General features: G+C 42.7%; 1 protein-coding gene and 1 pseudogene across 3 annotated transcripts in view; one reads left to right on the top strand and one right to left on the bottom strand.

Annotated features, from left to right (window-relative positions):
- The window catches only part of PLPPR1 (phospholipid phosphatase related 1), a 193,531-nt gene that overhangs the window by 96,263 nt on the left and 70,243 nt on the right, over positions 1-27,025 (bottom strand). The window lies entirely within an intron of this gene.
- LOC307111147 (large ribosomal subunit protein uL14-like) lies at positions 3,200-6,039 on the top strand (annotated as a pseudogene). The gene is made up of 2 exons: positions 3,200-3,308; positions 5,603-6,039. The product of its transcript is annotated as a large ribosomal subunit protein uL14-like (transcript).

Genomic DNA, 27,025 nt, shown 5'->3' on the forward strand with positions numbered 1-27,025 from the left:
AAAGGCAAGAAAAAAATAAGTTGTGAGAGTTATATTTTATATAAAATAAAATATATTTAAAAATATAAGGGAGTGAACAAAAAAATAAAATAAAAAGAGAAAGAACTCATGGACACGAACAATAGTGTGGTGATTTCAGGGGGCAGGAGAGTGGAGGCAGGTGGAAGGGATATAAGGGGATAAATGATAAAAATAAAATAAAGAAAAATTTATATTACGAGTTAGCCACAATCCCCAAATCCAACTCATCTTTAACACATGTTAAAGAGGCATTAACTTCCTTGGTGTCACTGAGCTACCCCTTACTGTTCTGGATTCAGTACATTATCTCCAACCAGGATCACAGTCTGCATTTAATTTCCCAATGCTGAAAAACCTTTTCTTTTTTTAAAGCAGCAAAGACATTAAGGGATAGGAACAAATTAAATGGGATTGTAGATGAGTGCAAACTAGATTTCATCAAGAGTTGGTGTGGGATTTAAGAAGGCACTAGTGAGGCTTTCAAGAGAAATACTTGACTATTAAGTTTGAGAGATGTTTTTCAAAGCTTGTAAGGAATGACAATGAGAAAACCCACATATGACATTAGGGTAGAACTGACATTCCTTTTTTTCTCCTTCTACCCCCCTCCACATTCTGTCACAGCTAGATCCATGATTTAGCCCTTGAACTAGCCCAGATTAAAGCAGAGAGATACAAAGGGCATAAAATCCACAATCCAGGGAAATCCAGAATTGAGTCAGATTTTCACAAAATACACAGGACTCAGGGGTCCTGTGAGGATACCAGGCTCCCACATTGTTGTCAGTGGCTTTTTAGACCCAAGGATCATTCCTGGTTCCCTTGGGGCTCCCATAGTGCACTGGCCTGGTCCTTGTGACCAGTCATTAGCTCTGTCCCTACTGCTTACATATGATGAGTCACTCTGATTCAGGTGTCCAATTTACCCATGGCTGTCCTTCAAGCAGTCTAGCAGGCCTGGCTCACACTTCAGCCCTAAGCCTGAATGGACAGTCTGCAGGACAGCCACTGCCTCTTATCACCAGAGTAGTACTTGATGTCTAGAGCCCCTATTCCTGGGCTTCTCAGAACTGAGGCAGAAGGTTGCCTGGCTAATGTCTAAGCTTGCAATCATTTTTGACTCTCTTAAACCTCTCCAGTCCCATTTTATAACAGTCTCCACTCCCTGCTCACCCCAACCTTTCTGTACTTCAGCCTCTCACTGAGTCTCTGCAACATGCCAAGCTCTTTCTCAGGCCTGGGCCCTCTCACATCCCGCCTCTTAGAGCACTCTTCCTCCTCCATATTTGCCTAGCCCTAGCACACGTCTGCCTCTCCTTCAGACCGGCATTAAACACCGGTTTTCAATGGCAAAGTATCCTTAACTGCCTGATTGGCTCCGATCTTTCTATCATACACTTTCATTCTCCTCCTTCATGATATTGTATAATTGTTTAATATCTGCTCCTTTTCTAGACTGTCAGTCTGCTTCATTCCATGTGACCAGAACGGTAACCTTAGCACCTTGCACCTAGTAGGTACACAAATGTTGACACTGACAATGTGCTTAATTTGCTCAGCTCCATCACTCAATATCACACTTGCCCTGGGTCAGTTCCTTAGCTCCTGACCCAGCCCTAATCTAGGTCTGGGGTCCATCCTTTCTAGGTCTTGCATGAACCCAATTATATGGTCCTAATATAGTTCTTAGGTCAGTCCTTCTGCTTACTCCATCCAGATAAGACCCACTCTACCTCGGACCCAAACAACAAGGAAAAATAAAGTGTCTGGAAAGCCTAGAAATGAAAATGTAAACCTAAAACATATTTCAAAATGTAAAATTGAAAGGAGAAATTATTCCTTTGAATTCTACCTCTGGATCTCTTTGATTGTTAAAAAAAATCACTTTCGATTGCTGTTCTAAAAGATGTGTTCCTTAATTAGATATAACAAAAACTGAAGTAAAATGTGGGGTGGGGGCAGGGGGGTGTCCAAGTGTCCAAGTCTGCCTAGAAGTAAGCCATCTCTGGTAGAGACCAGTCTTTCCAAAACAAGCTGGAGCACAAGGATGTGCTGAGCACAGAGCTCAGCAGACGCCCAGAAGCTGGGCAGAAAGCAGAGAGCATACTACCATCTAATTGGCTGATGGAAGGGGGACCCTGGGTCATCTAGGGGCCACCACCAGGAGAACTGCTTAATAGGAAAACACTTGCCCAGACACGCAGAGAATGGTCCTAACTTCTTTTTAAATTGTTAATATTGTTTACCCCTAACTTTCCACCAGGAAAACAAAACAAAACAAAACAAAACACACAGCTGGAAAAAGTAGCAGGGCACAAAGAGCTTTTCTTAATGAAAGCCTAGTTAATGTTTCCTTCAATAAAATCAAAGGCTGGAAGGAAATAAGGTTTTGATGCTCAGTTAAACTGGAATCTCGATGCCCGGAAGCAAGAACACTCAGGGACACACTTGCACGCACCCACCCCTGAAGGGCACAGACAGCAGGTAAATTCCAGGGAAAGTTGTGCTCAGTTTAAAGTCTGGGGAGAAAATAGGCAGAGAATATGTCCCAAAAGCTCTCAATTGAAAAGCAGTGAATGTGATTTTATTTTGTTTTGTTTTAATCATCATCCAAGGGTATTTTTTTTCTTTTTAATTTTTTTTTTTTTTTAGAGTGGAAGGGAGGAGTGGGATAGTGAGAGAGAGAAACATCGATGTGAGAGAGGGGCACATTGATTGGTTGCTTCCTGCACTTGCCTGGACTAGGGCCGGGGATTGAACCTGCAACTCAAGTACGTGCCCTTAACTGGGAATCGAACCTTTGACCCTTTGGTGCACCACACCAGCCAGGGCAGTAAATGTGATTCTTAAATGTACTTCAGTATTTGCATCCTCCTGCATCTGGCTCTGATTATAACATTTCAAAAATGACTGCAGCCCTAGCTGGTTTTGCTCAGTGGATAGAGCATCGGCCTTCGGACTGAAGGGTCCCAGGTTCGATTCCGGTCAAGGGCATGTACCTTGGTTGAGGGCACATCCCCATTAGGGGGTGTGCAGGAGGCAGCTGATCAATGTTTCTCTCTCATCGATGTTTCTAACTCTCTATCCCTCTCCCTTCCTCTCTGTAAAAAATCAATAAAATATATTTAAAAAAATGACTGCAGTTATCAACAACAAACTTTACAATGATGTTGTCATCATGATCTGTGTTGTAGGACTGAATAGATTAAAGGTCAAGAATTCTCCTTTTCCTGAGAGTGGGTGTCTACTGGAGTTAGGAAGACTTATCAGCGACCACAATCATCTAGGTGAGAAGGAATCAGAACCACGTAGGAGCTGGCTTCAATCCAACTTTTGTATTTTTGAGATTAGCAGAGAGAAGAGATAAATAAGAGCCCCTGGTTGCGCCGGGGCCTCTCAGAAACAGCCTAGAAAGGAAATTTATCTTATGAAGGTCGGGGGTGGGGGTGGGGGCGGGGACCAGAGCGCTTTGTCAGACTCCCCAGTCACTGGTCCCTCCACATTTCCCTTTGATGCCTGTCGTGGTCCTCATTGTCAGGGCCATGGTGGTTTCTAATGATCCAAGGAATGGGATCAGTAATTAAGTGGAGAGAAAAAAAAGCAAAAGATCAATCCAGGGTGAGGAACTGCTGGAGAGGAGAGGAAATGCACCGCTGGAGTAGAATCCTAAAGGAAACGTGCGGGGAGGTCCTTTAGGGGGGGTGGTTCCAGGATATCACACAGCCCTCTGTGGCCTTGCCTGCAGGGATGTATGTCACAGGCTGCTCCGAACAGTGGGGAGGCTGTGACACTGCTGTTCTGCCAAGGAAGACTGCATTTCCAATTTAAAGCTCAGCTGCCCAGGAACCAAGCTGTTTGTTTTTCAGAAGAGAAGACAGGGGAGGAAGGAGGGAGGGAAGGAGGAAGACACAGAAGGAGAGAGAGACAGGGAGAGAGAGACAGAGAGAGACAGAGAGAGAGAACCATGAGTTGAGGTACCAAATCTATCCTCACGTCAAATCTCTAGAACAGAGTAGTTTCGTGTGTGTGTGTCATTAGCTCCTTGGTCCTTGGGTGCTCTTAGGATTCACTGCCAGGAAGTCCCTGTGCCTGCATGACAGGTTAATTAAATAGCTCTGTTGGGCCCTGTTGGGGTCTCAACAAAAGACAGGAGAAAGAAGTGAGACAAATTCCCTTTCTCCACGAGAGATTTCAGAGGACGATTCAGACAACACTGGCACCCGCCTTGCTTTGCCTACACTGCTGCGTGATCATAGGACGATTGCATCTGTTCTGTAATGGAAGCAACCTTGGATTTTGAATGAGTGTAAGTATCTATACTAATAAAAGGGTAATATGCAAATTGTCCAGGATGCCCTCAGTAATGACCGAACAGCAGGCTGAGTGGGGTGACAAGGCCGGCAGGGGGGTTAGTGAGGGACAACTAAATGACTGAACAGCAGGCTGCATGGGGTGACCAGGCCATCAGGGGGGGCAGTTGGCGGCAACCAGCCATCAGGGAGGGCAGTTGGCGGCAACCAGGACGGCAGGCAGAGGTGGTTAGGGGCGATCAGGCAGGCAGGCAGGTGAGCAGTTAGGAGCCAGCGGTCCCGGATTGTGAGAGGGATGTCCGACTGCTGGTTTAGGCCTGATCCCTGGGATCAGGTCTAAGCCGGCAGTCAGACATCCTCTGAGGGGTCCTGAATTGGAGAGGTTGCAGGCTGGGCTGAGGGGACCCTCCGTCCCTGTGCACGAATTTCGTGCACTGGGCCTCTAGTACGAGTATATTGTCCACTTGTCTCTTTGGTCAACATGTATTGAGGGCTTACTATTCCATACCAGGCTTTATACAAAGTTATAGTTTTATGGTCATAGTTTTTATGTTTACCATAACACTTCTTGAGTTAATTGGCATATGGTATTGGAGATATGCTGACCATTCTCTTTTAATATTGCAACCTGCTTCCCTCATCTGGCATTCCTGATCTTACCCTATATCTTTCTTTTCTATTTATACCTCTGTGGTCTAACATACTTTATAATTTATTATGTTTATTTTATTATCTTTCTGCGAGAATGTATGTTTCACAACTCCCTGCCTATTTTGTTCGCCAACTGTACCCCAAGTGTCTCTTGGAAAGATGATGATATGCAACAAATAATGACAAGTCAGATAAAGACGATGTCTCTCTGAGTCCTGTAATGGGGTTAACCTATAGGGAGCCAGGAAAGTCTCCTCCAAAGAAGCGGTCTATGGGTGCCCAGGAGTGAAGAGGGTGGTGGGAATAGCATATGGAAAGTGCCAGACATGAGACAAAGCATGGCCACGTGGCTGAAGCATGAAGAGCACCGGCAATGGGACATGTAGAGACCAGAGCAGAGAGGGCCCAGAAAATACAGGGCCAGGAGGCCTTGTTAAAAAGTTTGGAATTAGTTATAAGCCTACTAGTCAACTATTGAAAGGTTTAAGGGAGACAACTGCTTATGCCCGGCTTTATTTTATGAAAGAATTGTTCAGGATACAGAGAGTAGTTTGGAACAGTGGGACAAGAATAAAAGGGTCCTTTCTGGCATTTTCTGGCATTCAAGATGCAGAAGTGAGGACGTGGTGGGTCCTCTGGTGGGAAATTCTGGGTTTCCCCAAGTCTTCCCATAGGAGCCGTGATCCACTGTGCTGACACCACAGGAGCCAAAAATCTGTTATGGCCTCTGGGAAGGGGATCGGGGATGACTGAACAGACTGCCGACCGCAGGTGTGGGTGACACGGTCAAAAGAGGCAAACCAGAGCTCAGAAAGAAGGCACATCCAATGGTGGTAATTTCACAACAAAGTCATATGGGAGAAAGGATGGCGTGTTTCTTTATTTTGAAGATAATCTGGGAGGTCAGAGTTAATAGTAAAGGTGAGATGAAAAGTCTGCCATCACGGGACCAGTTGCGAAAGAGTGTGCCGATTTGCGGCCCAGGATTGCGTCCAATGCTGTCAGCATCGCACGATTCTCTGGTGTGTTTGTAAAAAACAAACAGAAAGCAAAATAAACAACAATAAGAAAAAAAGCATTAAAAATTATCTCTCCCTCCCACCCCCCGGAAAAAAAGGAATGAATATAGTGAGGTGGCCAGTTGAAGAGACCTTCGATCATCTAGACAAGAGGAGAAGGTGGTTTGGGGTAAGGATAAGGCAATAGAAACAGACCGGAGAGTGAATTCAAGAGATAATTAGAAGAGCAAATAAGATTGAGTAAGGATTAGAGTGGGAGTGGTGGGAATGTCAAAATGCCTTTTCTTATTTGTTTAAATCCCTCAAGCTAAAACATGCATCTTTTTGTGTGCTGTCTCCAGTCGTGATGAACAGGTGATAAGAGCTTTCTGTTTGCTCTGTTCAGTCAGCTGCAGCCTCCTCTTCAAGCTCCCCTCCTGAATCCCAATGGTGTCCTTTCCGCACCAGCTTCCTCCGGCCCAGAATCAGGCGCTGCGTGAAACAGACTATTCTTGAAAGTTAACATATTGCCTTATAAAATACCGTGCTTAAAGAAAAATTAAAAAAATCAATACCTTGTTGTAAATGTATTCTCCTGATAAATTGGGGTCCCTAAATATATATGAATGCCTTTCCTTATTTCCTTTCTACTTTTCCCATCTCCACATACCCTTCAGGCACAGTTCCGTTTCTGCCTCTGCCAGGAAGCCTTCTGGGTTCAGTTAGTCAGTCATTCCCAACAATCATGCTTTGATCTGCCAATAAGCCACGAGCCATTGGTGTGGCGTTTAATCTCAGGCAACAGTAGGACATCAATGACAGGATGAGGCAGGGCAATCTCTTAGCCTCTTTCCAGTCTATGATTTCCCTTTTGTGCTCTCATTTTATCTTTTAGCCAAACTCCAAAATTCATGGTTAACTTTTCATGGGTGAGCGGGTTATGTTTCCTTCTGGATTGTGAACCACAAGACTGAGCTCACTTGCAAGTCTGTGTCTCGCACAGCAGCTAGCACAGCGCTAAATGACAAAAGTGGTGAATATTTATGCTTGTTTCAAGGAGAAGTGTGGAAGAGGTGATTAAAATTTGCCTTAGCTCCAACACCCTCTTCTTTCACTTCACCACCTCTGCAGTAATGTCCTTTCTCCCGGTACCATGCTAGCTTGTAACCTACAGAGTGAAACCTGGCCAGGTTCACCAGCAGCCTACGCAGCAGCCTGATGTCTGAGAATGCCACTGAATGGTAGGGTTTCCTCCACAGTCAGCCACAACCCTCATCACAGGAGTAAATGTAACTTTGATTCTCGATGAAAAGCCCCAGTCCTATGGACTTGAGCACTGGATTTAGAGCTGTCAGGTGTGGATCTGGACCCAGGTCACAACAGAAGGTAAATTACATTAATTCCCTGTGCCTTGCTGTGTTTCTGTCTATTCCTTTGTCTCGGTGTGGTTGCACCGGGGAATGGTTCTGAGGGGCAAATGACACAATGTGCATGGTGTTTAGCACATGCCAGGTGTTCTGTAAACATCTGTTGAATGAAAGCTCTTTATATTAAGCACTTGCAGTTCAGTTTTCTGCTTTTCCCTTCCGTGTCCAGACACCATCAATTAGGGAAACACTACTGTAGTATTCTGCTTAATCAGAAGGGACTGCTTTGAAAGCACAACAACAAAACTTATTAAACATCTCCTTATTCATCCAGATAGAAAGATTATTAATTATCGAACATTGGCTAATTCCCAGGACACCTAATTTGCTCACATCCATTTTCAGAAAAGCTTCAGACTTGGATATGAGTTCATTTCACATTTTTTCCCCTCACAGAGAAATCACAGGGCAACCAAGCAGGTAGCAGTCTGCAGGCCACCTTTCAGACAGCAGGGATTTCCAAGGAGGGAATTCATGCTGGAGTTTGGAGGAGAAATGTGGATAATGAGATAAGGGGAGCGGTGGAGGAAACAGCAAGAAAAATTAAAAAGCACTTGTGGGTTCTGCCTGGAGCTTTTAATTAACCACACTCTCCACAACGCAGAGCAAACCCGTCTGGGCAACCCCAAAAATAACAACAGCCAGTAGAGCTCAGGGATGGGTCAATGCTACAAAGTGATAGGTCAGGACCTGAAGAACTTAGAAGTCACCCCCCCACCCCCCAAATAAGAATCAAAAGTAATGGTGAGGTTGGAGCTAGAATGCCCGACACTTAACAATAACTAATAAATCCATTTCCTCAAGTTTGGCACATCGTGTTAAGACAACTTTGCCACAACAGCTCAGAAAAGGGGAAAGAATGCTGCCGAAACATGTACATGTGCTGTTGGCACAAAACTCCCAAGTTTTTCCCTAAGTAAATAAAGCCAGTCACAAACTCATTTGCTTTGCCCTTGGGAAGTCAGGTACGTTTGTCACTGATTTGTGGATGAGCCCAAACTGTCTCTAACCAAAGCATTTTCTTTAAGGCCTTTAGAGTAACACCATCTGAGTGTAAGTCAACATGTTACATCGATTTTGTGTTGGGACCAAGGCAAGGCAGAAGCTATTCGTGCTTCCAGGGTGGAGATCAAGGACTGTCAGGCTGGGTTTAATCACGCAGACATACCTGGCTGAAAAGTGACAGCTGCAGCCAACAGAAAGATTGTTTCCTGGAGACCAAGTGCCCTCCGATAGAACACGCACTAAGTCATTACCGCTTTATTCCAGATATTCTGCATATTCTGTCCTCCTCATTCTACAGTTGTGGATATTGAGGCTCAGGTTAAGTGATTTGCCTCAGATGGCTGCCAGACTGAAAGTGTTGAAGCTAGAACATAAACTAGGCCCACTGGGCTTCAAACTCCACTGAGTACCACTCCCTGCTAGCTCCTACCCTACATCAGTGATGGCGAACCTATGACACGCTTGTCAGCACTGAAACGCGTAGCTATTTCTGATGACACGCAGCCGCTAAGGCGGCCGCATGCCGAGGATGAAACATTTGCTGCTCCTGAGGATGAAACATTTGTGAAATAATGTTTTTTCCTCAAAGTGACACACTACCCGAGTTATGCTCAGTTTTTTGGCGAAGTTTGACACACCAAGCTCAAAAGGTTGCCCATCACTGCCCTACATGATGCTTACCCAGGATAGCCACACTATTGATATCTGGGGATAAGAAATAGTGAAATATTTACCCTAAGTAAATACTTCGAATCAAATATCCAAAAATAATGGAGTCTCAGGATAGGAAGTCACCTAGTCCAAGGACCCATCCTATGCTTAGAATTTCAGAAAAGGACTTTTACACAGTTTGCAATAAGGTAATAACATTCCATAAACACAAAAAATCTTGGGGTATGAAGAAATATCTTTACAAGGCACTATTTTCTCCTCCTTTTAATAAATAACATATTTTGAATGCCTACCATGTGCTATGCTGTGCTAGGCATGCCAGTTTTGCCTTAAGAATCCCCGCAATAATCTTACAAGGCAGGCACTATTATTAAGATCCCTGTTTTACAGGTAAGGAAACTGAGGATTAGAATGGCTGTACAACTTGTCCTAGGTCACACAACCAGTAAGCCTTTGTGCAAAGATACAAACCCAGTTTATTAATGTGTTCTTCAAGGTATGTGGAGACACAGTGAAATATAGAAACAAACCTAATGAGTTCCTACTATTCTATGACATCAGTAGACAGTTGTGCTTATTTGCAAGTTATTGGAAAGATTCCAATAACCCAATACATTCTTCAATCTAAGGCACATCCAACTTCTCTTTGGTTTCCTAGAGTCAGAGCATTTTGGAGTAACTGAGGCAACATGCTAACTACCATGTATGGAGCCTGTATTTGAACATCTGCAGTGAAGGAAAATACTCTCATAGCTTGTTTCATTTAGGAGCAGCTCTGATGATCAGGACATCATTCTTATCTTCAGCTGACGAGGCAATTCAGTTAGGAACCTCCCACTTGTATCTCTTGTAGGTCAAGGGCAAAAACAATCCTGTCGATGAAGTGACATTATCAAAAGCAAAGAGGTTTAATGCTATTCACTGAAGCACAAGTGATCTTGAAGGAAATTGAGAGATTCTTTTTCAAGGACAGCTTTAATAGCTGAAGGGGAATAATGTTTTATATCCAGCCACCCAATCCGCTACAGACAACTTGTCACACTAAAGTGGCCACATTTTAAAAAAATATTTCAATGACATTTTGAATGCACATAAGAGGCTGGAGTGAACAAGGAAGATAAAGACTTTTTTAGAAATCGCATTTGCATTTAATTTGAAATTCTTTCCAGTCCTATGACTTCTGCATAAATATTTATGGAATCCCAATGGCTAATTAGATTATAAGCCTTTTATCCAGGAATTTGTCCAATTTTATGCTGTCCATGAAACCTGAGCTCTTTGCTGATCTTGGTTTGGTCCATATTAAATAAGCATTTGTTTCAACAGCCTTAAAGGCTACATTTTAAATTCTCACATTTGTTATGCATATTACATCATGAAATGTATAATCCTTGTTTTTGGACAAAAGTCTGAAGACTCAAATCCCATGATAAAATGGCTTTCTTGGATGAATGCTTTCATTTTGATCAAAGAAGAGTAAAGTACCAAATACCCCCAAAACCAAGAGAGGAAAAAGCACAAATTGGTGCTTTATATCAGCCAGGCAGCCTTCCACATTGATGTCTTCATGTGGTCCCACAACCACCCTTGGAAGTGGAGGTTACTGTTCTACTTAACTGTGAAAGAAACTTCAGTATCACACAGAATTAAACAAAAGTAGTTCTCCAGCTGGGTCTTCAGATACTGCACCACTTCTTTAGTTACAGAGGAAGGCCAGAGAGGAATAAGCCACTCTCTCTGTCCTACCCATTTCTGGAAGTTCAAGGTCTCCCCAGGTATACACTTTAGGAACCCAACAGACCTTTTCATCTACACTTAGTATCCTCACTCCATCTTTTTGTTTATTTTGTTAATCCTCACCGAGGATATTTTTCCATTGATTTTTAGAGAGAGTGGAAGGGAGAGAGGGAGGGAGGGGAGAAACAGAGAGAGAAACATCAATGTGAAAGAGACACATCCATTGGTTGCCTCCTGCACATGCCCCAACTGGGGCCAGGGATTGAGCCTGCAACTGAGGTACTTGCCCTTGACTGGAATTGAACCTGGGACCTTTAAGTCCGTGGGCCCACTTTTTGCCCACTGAGCCAAACTGGTTAGGGCCTCACTCCATCTTTTTATCCCATAAGTTAATGCTATCATCACCACCAAATTTTTCTAGGTACAAAAAGAGCTGCATTGTGTTCTGGTATCATCATGTCATAAGTGAAATGATTCCTTGCTGTGGGAGAATCTTAATTACAGTCTTAAGGGTCTGACTCTCGGGGTCTTGGTCCCTGGAAAGTGAGGTGCAAAGCCAAACTAGCAACACCCTCTCACAGCACAAGGGCTGTTCATTTCAACTAGCTTAGTCCCCACCAATGCCCTCTTCTATACACATGTGTTTCACATGGTATTCCTTCCAGCTTGTTTCAGATGTGGCTGCTTTATCATCCTCACCTCCCTGGAATCTTTGTTCTTTCATCCTGTAGCTCTGACTCACCACCTCTTCCCGCTTGTCTCTTTTAGCCTTTCTCTCTTGTTCCACAAACCATTATTTATAAATTAATCTATGTGCTGAGTTTAAAAGGTCAGATAAGCTTATGACCCCAATAGCAGTCTCCCATTTCATCTCTTCTCACCTCTATATCCTACTCTTTGGAGGCAATCCATTTGAAATATTTTAATTTTTTCTTCTGGTATTTAGTAAGCAGACTCACACATTAAAGGGAAAGTAAAGTTATCAGTATCTTTATGGAGGAGAAAAGCCATTTTCAGTTTGATCTAAACTCCAGAGAAGAAATTCCAGAAAAAACTTATATATTACTATAGACTAAATGACTCCTCAACTCTTTCACACCAAGACAACTCAAAATAAGATGAATCTGAGATTAATGCCTGTATTTAAGTCTCCGTAATAAGAGAGCCCAAACATATTATGACTTATTATTTTTTCTTTTTTTATTAAGGTATTATAGATAGGTACACATATAATGACTTATTTTTTTAAATGATTTTTTAAATTGACTTTTACAGAGAGGAAGGAAGAGGGAGAGAAACATCCATGTGAGAGCAATACATCGATTGGCTTCTTCCTGCACACCCCTCACCAAGGGATTGAGTCCTCAACCTGGGCATGTGCCCAACCAACTGAGTCATACCAACCAGGGCTCTAAGACTTATCTTAAGGATATGAATTCTATAGGGGGAGAATTTAACTCAGATATCTAGACCGCCTGACTGATGATTTTTAATTTCTATGTATTTAGTCACATAAATTTGATTTTTCACAGTGAAATTTCATTTCCAGGTGGTTCTGAAAGATCAGTTATGAGAAATCAAATAAGACTTTCTACTTCTATTGAAAATGGAGTCAGGCATCATTAAGATGATCAGTTATATATGTAAGATGGAAAAAAGAAGGTCTTTATCTTATAGATTTCTATCTAGACACACTTCTAACTCTTAAAATCAAGGATATATAACAAAGATATGAGCTAAATTTAACATACAAATTTAACATACACACACCTATTACCTGAAAGATAAGGGAGAGTCCATTAAATCCCATTCTTCTAAGCACAGGAGAAGCTCTTGTTGCCAGCACATATCCTTTGAGCCTTTCTACTTCAGTTAACCTGGCCAAACTCCCAATTCTGCACTATCTACATCTCTTAGCCTGGGGACATTTTACCTGAAGCAGAGGACAATGGCTCAAATCCTGCAATGCAGGCTGCAAGTGCCAGAGAATGAGAACTCTTGGACCCAGATGTTTTTATATTAACTTTGTCTGAAGGACTTCCTGTGGTGGACTGAATTTTTGCCACAATGTTATTTACAACTGGAGATTCTTTCCATTAGACTTCTATTGGGTTGTCTGGGAGTAGAGCTCCCAGATATTTTGATCGTTGGCTAGGTTTGAGAACCACTGCTTTTTTTCCAATCAGAGTTTGTTTTAATATAAGTACATTGACTACGTCCCTCGGTAAGAGCAAGATGGATGGTGTGGTTGCCAACATCATGCCTTGGAACTAAAATAGAAATCTATCAACACTCTTTAGTTTAGTGTTTACTCGGTTATTCAACATTTACTCATCACCTACTAAATTCCTGACCTATGTGCTAGGGATATAAAGATGAATAATAATCATCTCAGTCCTGGGGGAGCGTTGGCTACAGGAGAGGCAGATAGACAAACGGATATATCACAATGCAACCTGAAATGTAATTTTAAAACACTTTATCACACACCGTGAGAGCATAAATTGCTATATGGGGAAAACTGGACATTGAACAACCTTTAGTTCATTCCTTTATTGCCATAATACTAAATAGAGCCAGGCCCTGCACTTTTATTCTCAAAATATATTGTGTTTATTGTAACAAAGCAACGTATGCTCATTTCAAAACAAAACAAAACAAAAGCTCTTGGGAGCAGCCCCAGCCAATGGCTGATGGTAGTTGGAGTGAAATGTCCCAGCTCCCCGCCCCCTTGGATGAGAAAACTCTGAGGCATGAATTCCACACTGTCCCCCAGACTTTCCCCACAGGATTGAGACCTAGGCACCCAGTGTAGCTGGCTTGAGAGTCTGTCCTTTATCGGCTGCCTTCCTTCCCAGTCCCACTTTCCCATCCTCTACTGGTAATGCCTACGCTTCCCAGAGAAAGGGCTTGTACTTGCTTTCTTGTCTCACAAGTTTCTAGGATGAAGGCCAGTTCCTCCACTTGAATTCTGGTCCTGTCATCGCCCATCTCACTTTCTCCCCCATTGACTTCCTCTTCTTCCTAGGAGTCAATCTTCCCTCATCCCATGAAGAAACCCTCTTACTCCTTTCAATTTTCCTAACTCCCCTTCCCCTTTTCTTTTCATCTAATCTAAAGAGTGCTCTATATGTTGTAATAGTCTCATCTTTACCACCTGCAATCTGGCTTCTTTCTCCATCATCTCTTTATTGAAGCTCTTTTCACCTAATGTCAAGCGACCTTCTAAAGTCATTGGGTGGCTGGGCTCTGACCGCACTGTGTCAGAACTGAGGTGACACTGTGCTCAAAACTTGATCTCCTTTTTTTCAAGGGGAAGCAAGCTACGGAGGGGTGAGCACAGGCCTCAGAAGCAGTGGAGCACTCTTCCAGAGTCTGGGCAAGAGTGAGTTTTACAGGACGTTAGAAGAAGCAACATAGGGAGAGGGTAGGATTGGCTGGGAGTTGGGGCTTTCCTTGATAAGGCCAGCGGGTCCTGTGTTCCAGGGTTAGGTAAACTAGCTAACACTGAGTTGGAGGATTGTGATCAGTGTGTGTTAGTTTTCTTAACAGGTATTTCCCATAAGTGCAGACTGACTTAGGTTTATTTTTGTGGCATAGGCTGGGCCACTGGGGTGGCCTCCATTGCAGGGTCTGATATATGAGTTACACTTTATCACTAGCTTTAGAAGTGCAGGCAGAGCTGACCTGGATACTATGGGTCAGGAGCAGCCCAAGTATCAAGTTCTAGTCTTTCTTTAACCCATCCACTTGTTAATTAACCCATTCAAAATATATGATGAAGGAGGCAATGCGGCATCATAACTAATTGGACAAAGTCTAGCCCGGCTGATATGGCTCAATGGTTGAGCATCAGCCTATGAATCAGGAGGTCATAGTTCCATTCCTGGTTAGGGCATATGCCTGGGTTGCAGGCTCAATTCCCAGTGTGGGGTGTGCAGGGGGCAGCTGGTCAATGATTCTCTTTCATCATTGATGTTTCTCTTTCTCTCTTTATCTTTCTCTCTCTCTCCCCTTCATCTCTGAAATCAGTAAAAATATATTTTAAAAAATAGGACAAAGTCTACAGCCAGATTGACAAGGTTTGAATCCCAGCTCTACCATTACCAGTGAGACCTTGAGCAAGTTACTTAACCTCTGTGCCTCAGTTTACTTATATGTAAGAGAAACTCTAATGGGGTATTTTCTTGGTGTAAGAGGAAACTTGGATCATCTAGTGAGAGGGATGTTCAGATGGGGTTGGATTGAGAAACATGGTAAAGGGTTGGGATAGAGAACAGAATTTCATACCAACAGGGCAAACCATATTGGGGCTGGGTACAATATGCAGTGATGTGGCCAATTATCAGGGTCATGCTTTCTTTCCCCCTATACTGTTAGGCATCAAAGAAACAGGAGCAGAGAAGATCAACAAAGGAATTGATCTAGTTGGGGAACCACAGAGTGGGTACAGGAACTGAAATTTAGAGAACATAAACATACAGGGTGCTGGTGACAGAAGTTCAAGAATCAGGTAAGGACATTTCCTAATGCAGCTTCTCAATTTCAGTTACATACTTATTCAAGGCTTTCCCGTATCCATGCTATGGCTAAAAAATTACCTTTAATTCAACTATTTTTACTTAGTCACATTTTATTTTAAAAATATATTTTATTGATTTTTTACAGAGAGGAAGGGAGAGGGATAGAGAGTTAGAAACATAAATGAGAGAAAAACATCCATCAGTTGCCTCCTGCACACCTCCTACTGGCGATGTGCCCGCAACCAAGGTACATGCCCTTGACCTCCCTTGACCAGAATCAAACCTGGGTCCTTTAAGTCCGCAGGCCAACGCTCTATCTACTGAGCCAAACTGGTTAGGGCTACTTAGTCTCATTTTAAAAATACCCAGGATGAAATCATGAGTTACATTTTTTTCTAATCTTCATTCAATAAATAAATAGGTTTTAAAGTGTTTACCCATATACAACCTAGAATCCTCTTGCTCATCTTGTGCTAGGAAAAAGCCATCGTTATTATTAAGACATGAGCTTTGACCCGAATTTGATTCCATCGAACAGAAAGTACTCAGATTCGCCACCTACAGTGTGATTTTTGGCAAGGTATTTAATCTCTCTAATACTCTATTCTATTCTGAAAACTGTCAATGATAATAGCTACTTCATAAATCATCATGAGAAATAAGGTAATTTACACAGAAGGCTTATCCCAGTGATTGGCACAGAGTAGATGCTCAATAAATTATGGTTGTATTTGTTATATCAACCCCCATTTGTGCCTAAGATTTTACAATGCTAATGATTAAATGACATGAGACAGAAGAGCTAATATTTTCACAGACTGGAATGTTCCCTGTTGTCAGAGCAGATTCCCGTAAGTTCTCCTAGGAGACCCATCTCTCCTCAAAACACCTAACAGAACCCCATGTCCTTTGCAGTTGGTAATTAATGCTTATTTTCTATTAAAATAATTCTTATTCCACGTGACACTCCTACACAGGGATACTGGAGTGTTATACTTTTTTTTTCCAGATAGAAACTTCCATATTTTAATCCTTTTCTCATGGGATTTCTGCCAGGTGCCATCGTGTGACACCTCTAAGGAGAGAGTGTTACCTACTGACAGGCCTTGGTGTCACTCATCTGTGCAGCACGCTCTCCACCTGTTTCTCACATTCATGTCTTGTTATTCTGCTCATCCTAGCACTGTGTTGCTATACTTTCTGTGTGGCTAGGAAGAGGACATACATATCAAATTGTGCAAGTTCAATAAGCCTTATTACACATTCCACCAGAACAATTCTCCCAACACAACATCCAAATTCTACGGTAGGTAATTGGCTGCGATCTTCTCACCCCCATTCTCCCTCACTGTTCCTAAAGGGTAGAACTATCTTGGTGTTTTCCCTGTTATTCATGTTATTATTATGTGTCATTAAACAACACTGTACCCTTCAGAAGGGGCCATTTATCCTTCAAGAACAGATGAAATGATAGGAAGCATTTAAATGGGGGAAGTCCCTGGAGAAAGAGACTGTTCTGTAAATACATAATGCACCTTCTCCTGCCTTTCAACCACCTGCCAAAGCACATGAAATGCAAAGAAACTTTCACACCCCTAATGATATCCACCCTAACCATTTCAATGCCATTTCATTCTTGCTGGTGTTTCAAATACCTGTATCTCCTACGCGCTGTGCAGAGCAGAGACTCTGGTATATAGAACCTCAACAAACACTTGTTGAATGAATAGAACTTAGACGCAGCTTCAGTCCATTCAGGGAATCTGTTGTGTGTATGTTTCTCTACGTATTAACCTTGCTTTCAGCCTTTGCCCTTTAGATGACAAAAGAAGGGGAGTGGGGAGAGGGACAAGGACACCTACTAGATCACATCATCCCTCTCGTTTGAAGATACCACAGGTTCATGAGTTTTGCCTCATTCAAGTGGCCAGTGTGTGGTAGATGTTTATTCCACTTGTTGGGGAAGCAGCTGAGGCAGGAGTAGAGAAGCTCTCCGGCTGATTCAGGTCTCGATCTGGTTTCCGGGCCTGCAGCCCTTGACACTGGCCTCACAATCACTTGCATCTTTTACTTCAAAATGGTCCTTCTATTAATCAATTATAATAATACACTAGAGGCCCAGTGCATGATTGAATCATGCACGTGTAGGGTCCCCTACACGTTTTCGCTTTCGATCGCGGTGGAGCTGGGTGCCTGTCCGCTGGTGCACCAGGCCTTTCAGAAGCCTTCAGCGTGGTGGAGGCTTCTGAAAGGCCTGGTGCCGGAGCAGATAGGCACCCAGCTCCCCTGCTTTTGATGGTCCGCAGCGGGACGTGAGCTCGCTGCCCCAGAGGCCCCTTCTGTTCTGCAGCACAGCCATGGCGCAGACGCTGAGCTCGTGCCGCCACTAGCGACACGAGCTCAGCGTCCTGCCGGCCCAATCGGCTACCCCGGCCACCCCGAGTCCCGCCCCCTGCGCCTCCCTCTGGCCCAATTGTGGGCGTAGCGGAGTGATGGTAATTTACATATTACCATTTTATTAGGTAGGATAACTTTTGTTTCCCATTTCCTTGCCTGTAAAAATTACTATACTGATGTCATTTTTAATGTGAGGGTGCCTCCTACACCTTATCTGACCACCCACTTACCACACTGGCAACCCTAGAGCTCCCACTAGGCCAGGTCGGCCACATCTGTTGCCTCCTTTAGTTCTCACAGAGTGCCGGCGACGCAGGAATTGCCACCCTCATATGAGAGAGGATGGCTGAGGCTCAGAAGGGAGACTATCTCACCCAAAATGACAAGGCTAGGAAGTGGCAGAGCTAGGATCTGAACCCATTACTTATTTATTTTTCCAATTACAGTTTACATTCAATATTATTTTATATTAGTTTCAGGTGTAAATCATAGTGGTTAGACAATCACATCTTTACAAATATTCCCAGTGTCCATCAGGCACCATGCGTAGTTATCACAATATTATTGACTATATTCCCTATGCTGTACTTTACATCCCCGTGACTATTTTATAACTACTGTGTGTTTATTTTTATTTCAAAGTCATGTTTTCTCTTTGTAGATGGGGTTTGGTAGGATGGGAGCTCCCTCTTTCCATGAACAGTGGTCACTTCTGCGTGTCTATTTTACTGTTGGTACACAGTTGTCTGCTTTTCATATTAAGGGGTCATGGGGCTCCAGCAACTCTGTTTGTATCATTAGAATTTATTATAACCATTTACGTGATATTTTCTAAGTGACATTTTTTTCTGTTTCTGAAAGGTGAAGAAATATAGATTACTGATTGCACACAAAAAACCTACCAATTGCAATATTAAGTGCTTTACCATGAGGCCTCTTGGGATGCATACATTATGAAGACAGACAACTGTGTCTACCACCATATGGGATGTTAGTGGCTTTTGGCCGCTCCTCTATCCTTGGAGAGAAGCCAGTATCATTGTCTCCCATGCTGTGAGACGGTGAGAACAAGCCTCACCAGAGCTAACGTGGGTAGGTGTTTAAAGAAGAAAAAGCCATCAATTGGTTCCCCCAAGAAATTGTCATCACAGAGAGCATGATAGGGAGAGAGAATCTTGTAAGCGAGTCTTTAGAAACTGGGCTTCCGGTTATTTACCAACTAAAACCTTTTATTTCTAAGACATTTTATTTGTTTATTCCTAAGACATTTTATTTGTTTATTCTTAGACATTTTATTTTTAAACATATTTGTATTGATTTCAGAGAGGAAGGGATAGGAAGAGAGAGAGAAAGAAGCATCAATGATGATAGAGAATCATTGATTGGCTACCTCCTGTATGCCCCACACTGGGGATCAAGCTTGCAACCTGGGCATGTGCCCTGACCAGGAATCGAACTGTGACCTCCTGCTTCATAGGTCAACACTCAACCACTGAGCCATGCCGGCCAAGCTTCCTAAGACATTTTAAAATGGAAACAGACTTATAGATACAGAGAACAGACTGACAGCTGTCAGAGGGGAGGGGGTTTGAAAGCTGTGTGAAAAAGGTGAAGAGATTAAGCAAAAACCAAACAAACACACACAAAAACTCATAGACACAGACAACAATATGGTGATTACCAGAGGGAAATGGGAGTGGAGGGAGGTAGAAGAGGGTAAAGGAGGATAAATGGTGATGGAACTAGATTTAAATTGGGGTGGTGAACACACAATATACAGATGATGTATTATAGAACTGTACACCTGAAACCTATGTGATTTTATTAACCAATGTCACCCCAATAAATTCAACAACTAAATAAAAATACAAAAAATAAAAGTGATCATGAATTTTGGATTTAGAATGAGAAGGGAAATTCTCACTAATCAAGCATCTCAGTGTTCCACACAGTGCTGGATCCAGTACCTAATTTTATTTAATCTTTCAAACAATTCTAGTAGCTAAGAGCATATACTATAGAATTAGACAATCTTGTGCTTCCACCCCAGCCCTGCCTCTCACTAGCTGTGTGACATCTGGAATGTTATTTCACCCTCAGTGTCATGATTTCCTCACCTGTGAAATAGAGGTTACTATACCCGGCCTGCCGATCTGCGGTGAGGAATAAATAAAATAACGTTTGCCCAATACCAACAATGCAGTAAACATTCACATCCATGTATTCTTTTAGCAAATATATATTGAGCACCTATTTGTGCCAGGTATTGTTCTTGTCTTTGGAGACAGTGACTATAGGAAACACACAGAAACCCTGCCCTGTGGAGTTTAATATTCAGAAATATAATTATGATTATGAACAACCCAGTGAGATCTGAGGTAGATATTACTAGCCTCAGTTTACATATGAGGAAACTGAAGCATAGGAGTTCATTCCTCCAAGTGACCTTGGTGACAGGAACCCACCAGTTATACTGGTATTGACAAGATGCAGAGCTGTCTTAATTATTGCATACGCCTAGCGTAATGAGGCTTATCCCTGAGGAATGGCAATGATTATTCACAAACACAGCCTCATGCATTCTATCTGGGTGCTGTCAATGCGGATAGCCTGATACAGCGGAAAAGCTCAGGACTTCTGTCAGAGGATCTGGATTTAAATCATGACTGCTTGGTGTCATGTGTCCTCTGTGAGCAACCTGATCTCCTGAACCTGTCTGTTCATCTACACAGTGGGGATAGCAGTATACTCACAGGACTGCTTGGGGGAGCAAATGATGCAGGGATGTTCAGAAAATTTGTAAATCCCACTAGATTATGTAAAATAATATTATAATATGACCACCAGAGAGGAAGGTTTCTCTCCAGAGGTAACATACTAAAAGTGGACCACTGCTTAGAGCATATTCTTCTTCAGTCCACTCAGAGCTGCATGGACAGTAGGCAAGCCGTGCCTTGCACAAGGACACCACACTGAGGAGGCAGACAGTAGCTAAAATCCAACCTAGTCTCTGCTCACCAAGCTGTGCACCTGATCCCAGGACCACCTCCCCACAGAGTAACAGGCAACTTCTTCCAATTCGCCCAAAGGCTAAGTATGGGCTAGCGGTGTCCCTGCTTAGACTTTGTGCTCTTCTTTCATCCTCATCTATCTACTTCTGTCCAATTAATTCTTATTTTTTTTATCCCACCAACTTCCATTCCTTCTGGTCTGTGCTCTTCACTTTCCCCCCACCTCTTAGCTGGCGGTGCTGCCAACAGTTGTTCAAACCAACATGGCGCCCTCCCTGCCAGCTGCTTCTTCTCTTGACTGTATATACCTCCCAGGCCCAATACACAGAACATCCCTCCCTCCAGATCTGCCATCTAGTCTGCCGAAGAATGTCACCTCTTGGACTGCCCTGAAGGCCTGAAGAAACAGGTGTTGTGAGCAGTCCATCTAGACTACAGGTCAGAGGAGCCAAATGTTGCCACTCAGAAAGTGGGTAACCACAGTCCACAGTCAAGTCCTAACCAGGTAATTGTGGTTTATAATAATAACAACCACACAACATATGTTCACACATAAAGGTACATAAAGCTCTGCAAAGCACACATAACAGAATAAATGCAGTCCATAAAGAAAGACACATACACCTAGTGAACCAAAACTGAAGAGGAAGCAAGGGATTTCTGAGCAAAATGTTCAGTAGTAACAAGATAGAGAGATTGGAAGCTTGACTAGAGTGATAAAAACAGCTTAAAGTAGGAGGAAAGAGAACATTGTCATGCAAACCGTGTTTGAATGGCATCAAATAAGACAACAAAGGAGAACCCAGGAGTCTTCCTTGTTCTCAAATTTTAACACATCCAATGACACAGGCTCCGATTTGACGAGCATACATACCTTCATTTATTCTCTCAACTCTAAAGCTGACAGCATAAGCTGTCCCTATGAACCTACATGCTTCTTCAGGGCACTCTGGACACTTGGCAACACGCAAGCAGTATCTCAGGTTGTAATGGGAAGTGGGTGGGTGATAAATGGTAAAGGAGAAGCAGATGAAGTAATTATTCCTCCACTAATTCTGACTCACCTGCCTCTAGGGGCTGTGAAGGGAAATGGAGGGAAGGGAAGAGGAGGAGGGAAGGTGGGGAAAAACTCTGAAGTAATTTACACCCACTCACAGGTGAAGGAGAATTAAAGCTGATGAAAAAAAATAGCAGGGAAACTCCCCTACATCCCCATAACCTCAATGACAGCTCATGCTATATAGTACTTTTGCATTTTATCTGCAGAGTTTCCAGCTCCCTCCCCTTCCCAGGGCAGCCATGTAAAATCAACCATGGTTGTGTTAACACTCCATGGAAAGTGAGCTACGAACGAGAAGTGGTGGCAAGTCTTTCATACCCATGAGCAGATGCCGTGTGTGAAAAAGAGCCCTCCCAGAGCCAGTCGAGGGGCTTCCTGCCTCGAGGAGAGCCCGTCTCCTTGGCTCCCTCTGGTCCTTTCTGCCTCCATCTCCCGGACAGAGCTTCTGGGTCCAGCTCCTCCTCAGGCGGTCCCTGTATAACGTATGGTCCCAACTATGGGCACACCTGGGCCAGGGAGTGTGGGCCTGCCTTAGGAATTACAGGCTTGGTTTGGGAACCTCCCTTGACTGCTTGGAAACAAAAGTACTGCTTTAGTTTTTTGTTTGTTTGTTAGTTTTTAAATATATTTCTTTATTGATTTCAGAGAGGAAGGGAGAAGGAGAGAGAGATAGAAACATCAATGATGAGAGAGAATCATTGATCGGCTGCCTCCCACACACACACCCCCCCCCCCACTGGGGATCGAGCCCGCAACCCAGGCACGGGCTCTTGGTCGGAATCGAACCTGGGACCCCTCAGTCCGCAGGCCGACACTCTATCCACTGAGCCAAGCTGGCTAGGGCTGTTTGTTTGTTTTGTTTTTTTGCCTTCCAGCACTTAGTGGGGTTTTTGTTGTTGTTGTTGTTTTTAAATATGCTTTTTAAAATTGATTTTTTAGAGAGAAAGAGAGGAATAGAGAGATAGAAACATCAATGAGAGAGAAACATCATTGATCGGCTGCCTCCTGCACTCTCCCTACCAGGGATCGAGCCCACAACCCAGGCATGTGCCCTGACCAGGAATTGAACCAGTGACCTCTTGGTTCATGGGTTGAAGCTCAACCACTGAGCCACACCAGCCAGGCCCAGCACTTAGTTTTTAATGTGACAAAATTTTCTCCTTAAAAGAAATATTAATAGAAGGACTGGAGAGATGGGGCAATTTCACACACACGTGCATGCAGGGACACACACACACTTATTCCAGAATAAGTTTTTAAAAGGCATTTTAATAGTTTGGTATAACACCATTACTGTCAGATTAAATTGTGTGTTTATCATCAGTTCACAAGTTGCCCTCCCCGATAATAAGAAGTGGAATAAGGGCCATTCTGCATATATTTACTCTTGAAATTATTTCTAATATTAATATATTTGTTATAGTAAGTTTGTGATATGTGGACTGTTATTTACATTTCGCGAATGAGTAAAGGATCTGAGAAGCTTAATAACCTGTCCAGGGTTTCACATACAAATAGTAAGTGGCTGAGCTCACATTTAAAATCAGACTCTCTCAATAAAAACCCACCCTCTTTCAAGTACCTCTGGATGCTGTTCAGTTGGTCAGTTCCCTCCTGGCCCGTGATCCACATTCTCTGTATGATCCTGTTCTCCACTTAGAACATCTGAACACACATGTGCTGCCAACTCAGCTGAGCACGAATGATGGAGAGTGAAGTGGACAGGTGCCCAGAAGTGATTTTGTATTATTTATATTTGCAACTCCTTCTTTGTTAGTTGCTTTATTCCCAGTAATTGGTTGGGAATCAGTGAGAATTAAATCAAGCTGGGAAAGTTCTCAATAACTGTGTGCCAGTCTCATAAAAAAAAAAAATAAAAATAAAAGGGTCTTAGCAATATGTAATGTGTTACCATTTATAAAGTGCTAGGCCTTTTACCTAATTTATTTTTTATACCATCTCTCTAAGGTGGGTATATAATTAGTTCCATTTTATAGAAGAGGAAACTGAGGTCTAGAGACTCTGAGTAAATTGCTCAGGGTTATGCACTGTGTAAGTAGCACAGTTGGGTCCCACCAGCTCTGCCTGACTGACATGTCCCATCTGCTCCATGTCGTCTCCATGCTGGCCTCAAAGGGGAAGCTTCTCACCATGGAAACATGGACACGGTGGAATACCAACGGGAAAGCGATGGGTGCAGAATAGTTTCAGCGCTTTCCTTTTGTTTCCCCTCCTATCTTTATGAGGTGTAGTTGACAATAAACCAAACATATTTAAACTGTAAGTTTGATGATTTTTGACATATGTATATATCTGTTAAACCTCACCATAATCAAGATAATGAACGTATCCATCACCCAAAAAGCTCCCTCATTGCCTTCATAATCTACCCCTCCAGCCTCCCATCCCCAGGCATCCACGTGGCATATTAGTTTGCATTTCCTAGAATTTCATATAAATGGAAATACAATATGTACTCTTTTTTGTCTGCCTGTTTTGCATTCAGTATACTTATTTGCAGATATATTCATGTTGTATGTATTAAGTTTGTTGCTTTTTTTTAAAAACCTCACCTGAGGATATTTTTTTGATCGCCTGTTCAGAGAAAGTGAAAGGGAGGGAGAGAGAGAAACATGGATGTGTGAGAGACACATCAACTAATTGCCTTCTGTGCCAACTGGGGGTGGAGAGTGAACCCGAAACCCAGGTGCATGCCCTTGACTGGGAATCGAACATGCAACCCTTTGGTGCACAGGCCAACGCTCCAACCACTGGGAACACTGGCCAGGGCAACAGTTTGCTGCTTTTTATTGGTAAGTAGTACTCCAGTGTATGAATATATCACAATTTGCTTATCCATTTACCTGTAGCTATATTGGTTGTTTCAGTTTTAGACTATTACAAATAAAGCTGCTATGATTATTTGTGTACAAGTCTTTGTATGAATATATTACAAATAAAGCTGCTATGATTATTTGTGTACAAGTCTTTGTTTTCATTTCTCTTGGATAAATAACTAGAAATGGAATGGTTGGGTCATATGGTAGATGCATATTTAATTTAAACAAACTTCCAAACTGTTTTCTAAAGTGGCTGTGCCATTTTACATTCCCACCAGCAGTGAATAAGAGTTCCAGTTGCTCCACATCTTTACTAACATTTGGGACAGTCAGTGTTTTTAATTTTCAACAAGGATTTCTTTGGCTCCTACAGTGTACTGTTCACTGTGCAAGCGGGCATGGCGACATTAGACAATTAGAGGACAAAGGAAACCCCATGGAGCTCAAAGTCTACCTGGGGAGACAATGAAGTAGTTAGATCACCGTTAGTTCTGCGTGTACCTATGTCTATGATCTATTATTATGTATATGATAAAGATAAACAGGATAGGATATCTAAATATGATAAAAAAATAATGTAAAGGGGAAATAGAAAATAAGAGCATAGCATTATTAAGTATAGTTGGTTGGATTTAGCTTCTGGGAATAGACAAATTTTGTACCAATCTTGAGAGAACAACAGGATGTGTGTTGTTAGAAGAACAAGGTGGTATGTCAGAATCCTCTATTGCCTGGGCTAATTTGGGTCAGTTGTTGAATCTCTCTGTTCCTCATAACGGAGTTATACTTGAATGACCCACATCAAACTATAAGACAGAGCACTGTGGAGTCACCTCCTTCCAAAGATCTCATCAGAGAAGTGTGTCAACCCTGCAGATTTCAGGGACTTAGGCAAAGAAGTGAATGAGTACCAACATACTGTATTTTGAGAGAGAGTACCAATTACCTTGGGCGTATCAACAGAACAAAGGCCACCCTTCTGTCACGTTAAACTTGCACTCTGCTGGGTGCCAAACATCCTATCCAATAGCTGCTATTCAGGGAGTGCAGGTTTCCCACACCCTCAGGGCAGCCACTGGAAACTCAGCTTGGCACTCGGTAAACTGTCTGCCACAGATCGACTTCAATGACACAAAGATTTGGCAAGAGTAGATAAGATCATTATTACATCTCAAAGAAAAATGATTTCTATCTACCTTAAGAGAAAGCATTCATTCTTTTAAGAACATAACTTCTCTGAATTTAAACAAAAAGCTATCTGACTCTAGTGTGGTTTTTCTTCCTTGGAATTTCTCTGTCACTGAAATGTGCTGGGGGTTGTTCCATGCAAGCCACAGACCTCTTGGTTCTTTGATACTAGAGGTCCCTGTTTTTCTTTAAGTGTATCTCCAGACACAGCACCCAGGCCCTCCAAGAAACTTCCCAATATCCCAAAGTGCTAATTCTTTTCTAGATCCTCACACAAATCCCTGGACTACCCTTTGTAGACATTCTGTCAACCTTAATCCGATAGCCCCTACATCATGCCCGCTGTGGTTTCATTTTTCCTCTATCCTGTCCCATTGCTCACTGATCCTCTTGAAATGATACTCCAACTATCTACTTGCTCTCACTCCGCTCATACCCCACCCCTCACCATGGACTCCCTACTGTCCCATGAGCACCCAGCCATCACGGGGCACATTACATTTACTGTCATCCATATTTGCCCTTCCTGGTATAAACCAGGCTGTCTGATCTCAAAGTGTGAAGGCTTCACTGAGATGTTCTACGTAGTGTCTTAAAAGCCTTGGGACTGGCTTATAGGTAGAGGCATTCAACATTCCTAATGTGGGGGGACTTTCAGATTGTTTGGTCTCAATTTCCTATAAGGGAACTCAATGTATCTATACATTTCCGAAACCCCTTTGGAACTGTATAGATACATTGAGTTCGCTTATAGGAAATCCACCCATAACAAAGTCTCTGAGAGACTTCAGGAACACCAATTCCTTGGCATAAGCCCAGGTGAATCTATCAAAATGGAACTAAATTCAGGTCTAAGGGAAAGAATGATATTAAAAAGCCCTAAAAACATTGCATGCCGTGTTTGTTTTAATGAAGCCATCTATATACTCAATGTCACCATTTGCAATTCTGGAGGCAAGTATAGAAGAATACTGACCTAGCTTCTATAGACAGACCTGAAGGTCAGCAGTCTCTGAAAGTAACCAGGTGCTAACTAGGTATTAGAAGAAAGATGGGTTAGGTATTGGGTTAGGATAGTGGTCGGCAAACTCAGTCAACAGAGCCAAATATCAACAGTACAACGATTGAAATTTCTTTTGAGAGCCAAAATTTTTAAACTTAAACTTCTTCTAACGCCACTTCTTC

This window comes from Cnephaeus nilssonii, assembly GCF_951640355.1.
Source record: "Cnephaeus nilssonii genome assembly, chromosome: 14".
Classification (NCBI taxonomy): domain Eukaryota; kingdom Metazoa; phylum Chordata; class Mammalia; order Chiroptera; family Vespertilionidae; genus Cnephaeus; species Cnephaeus nilssonii.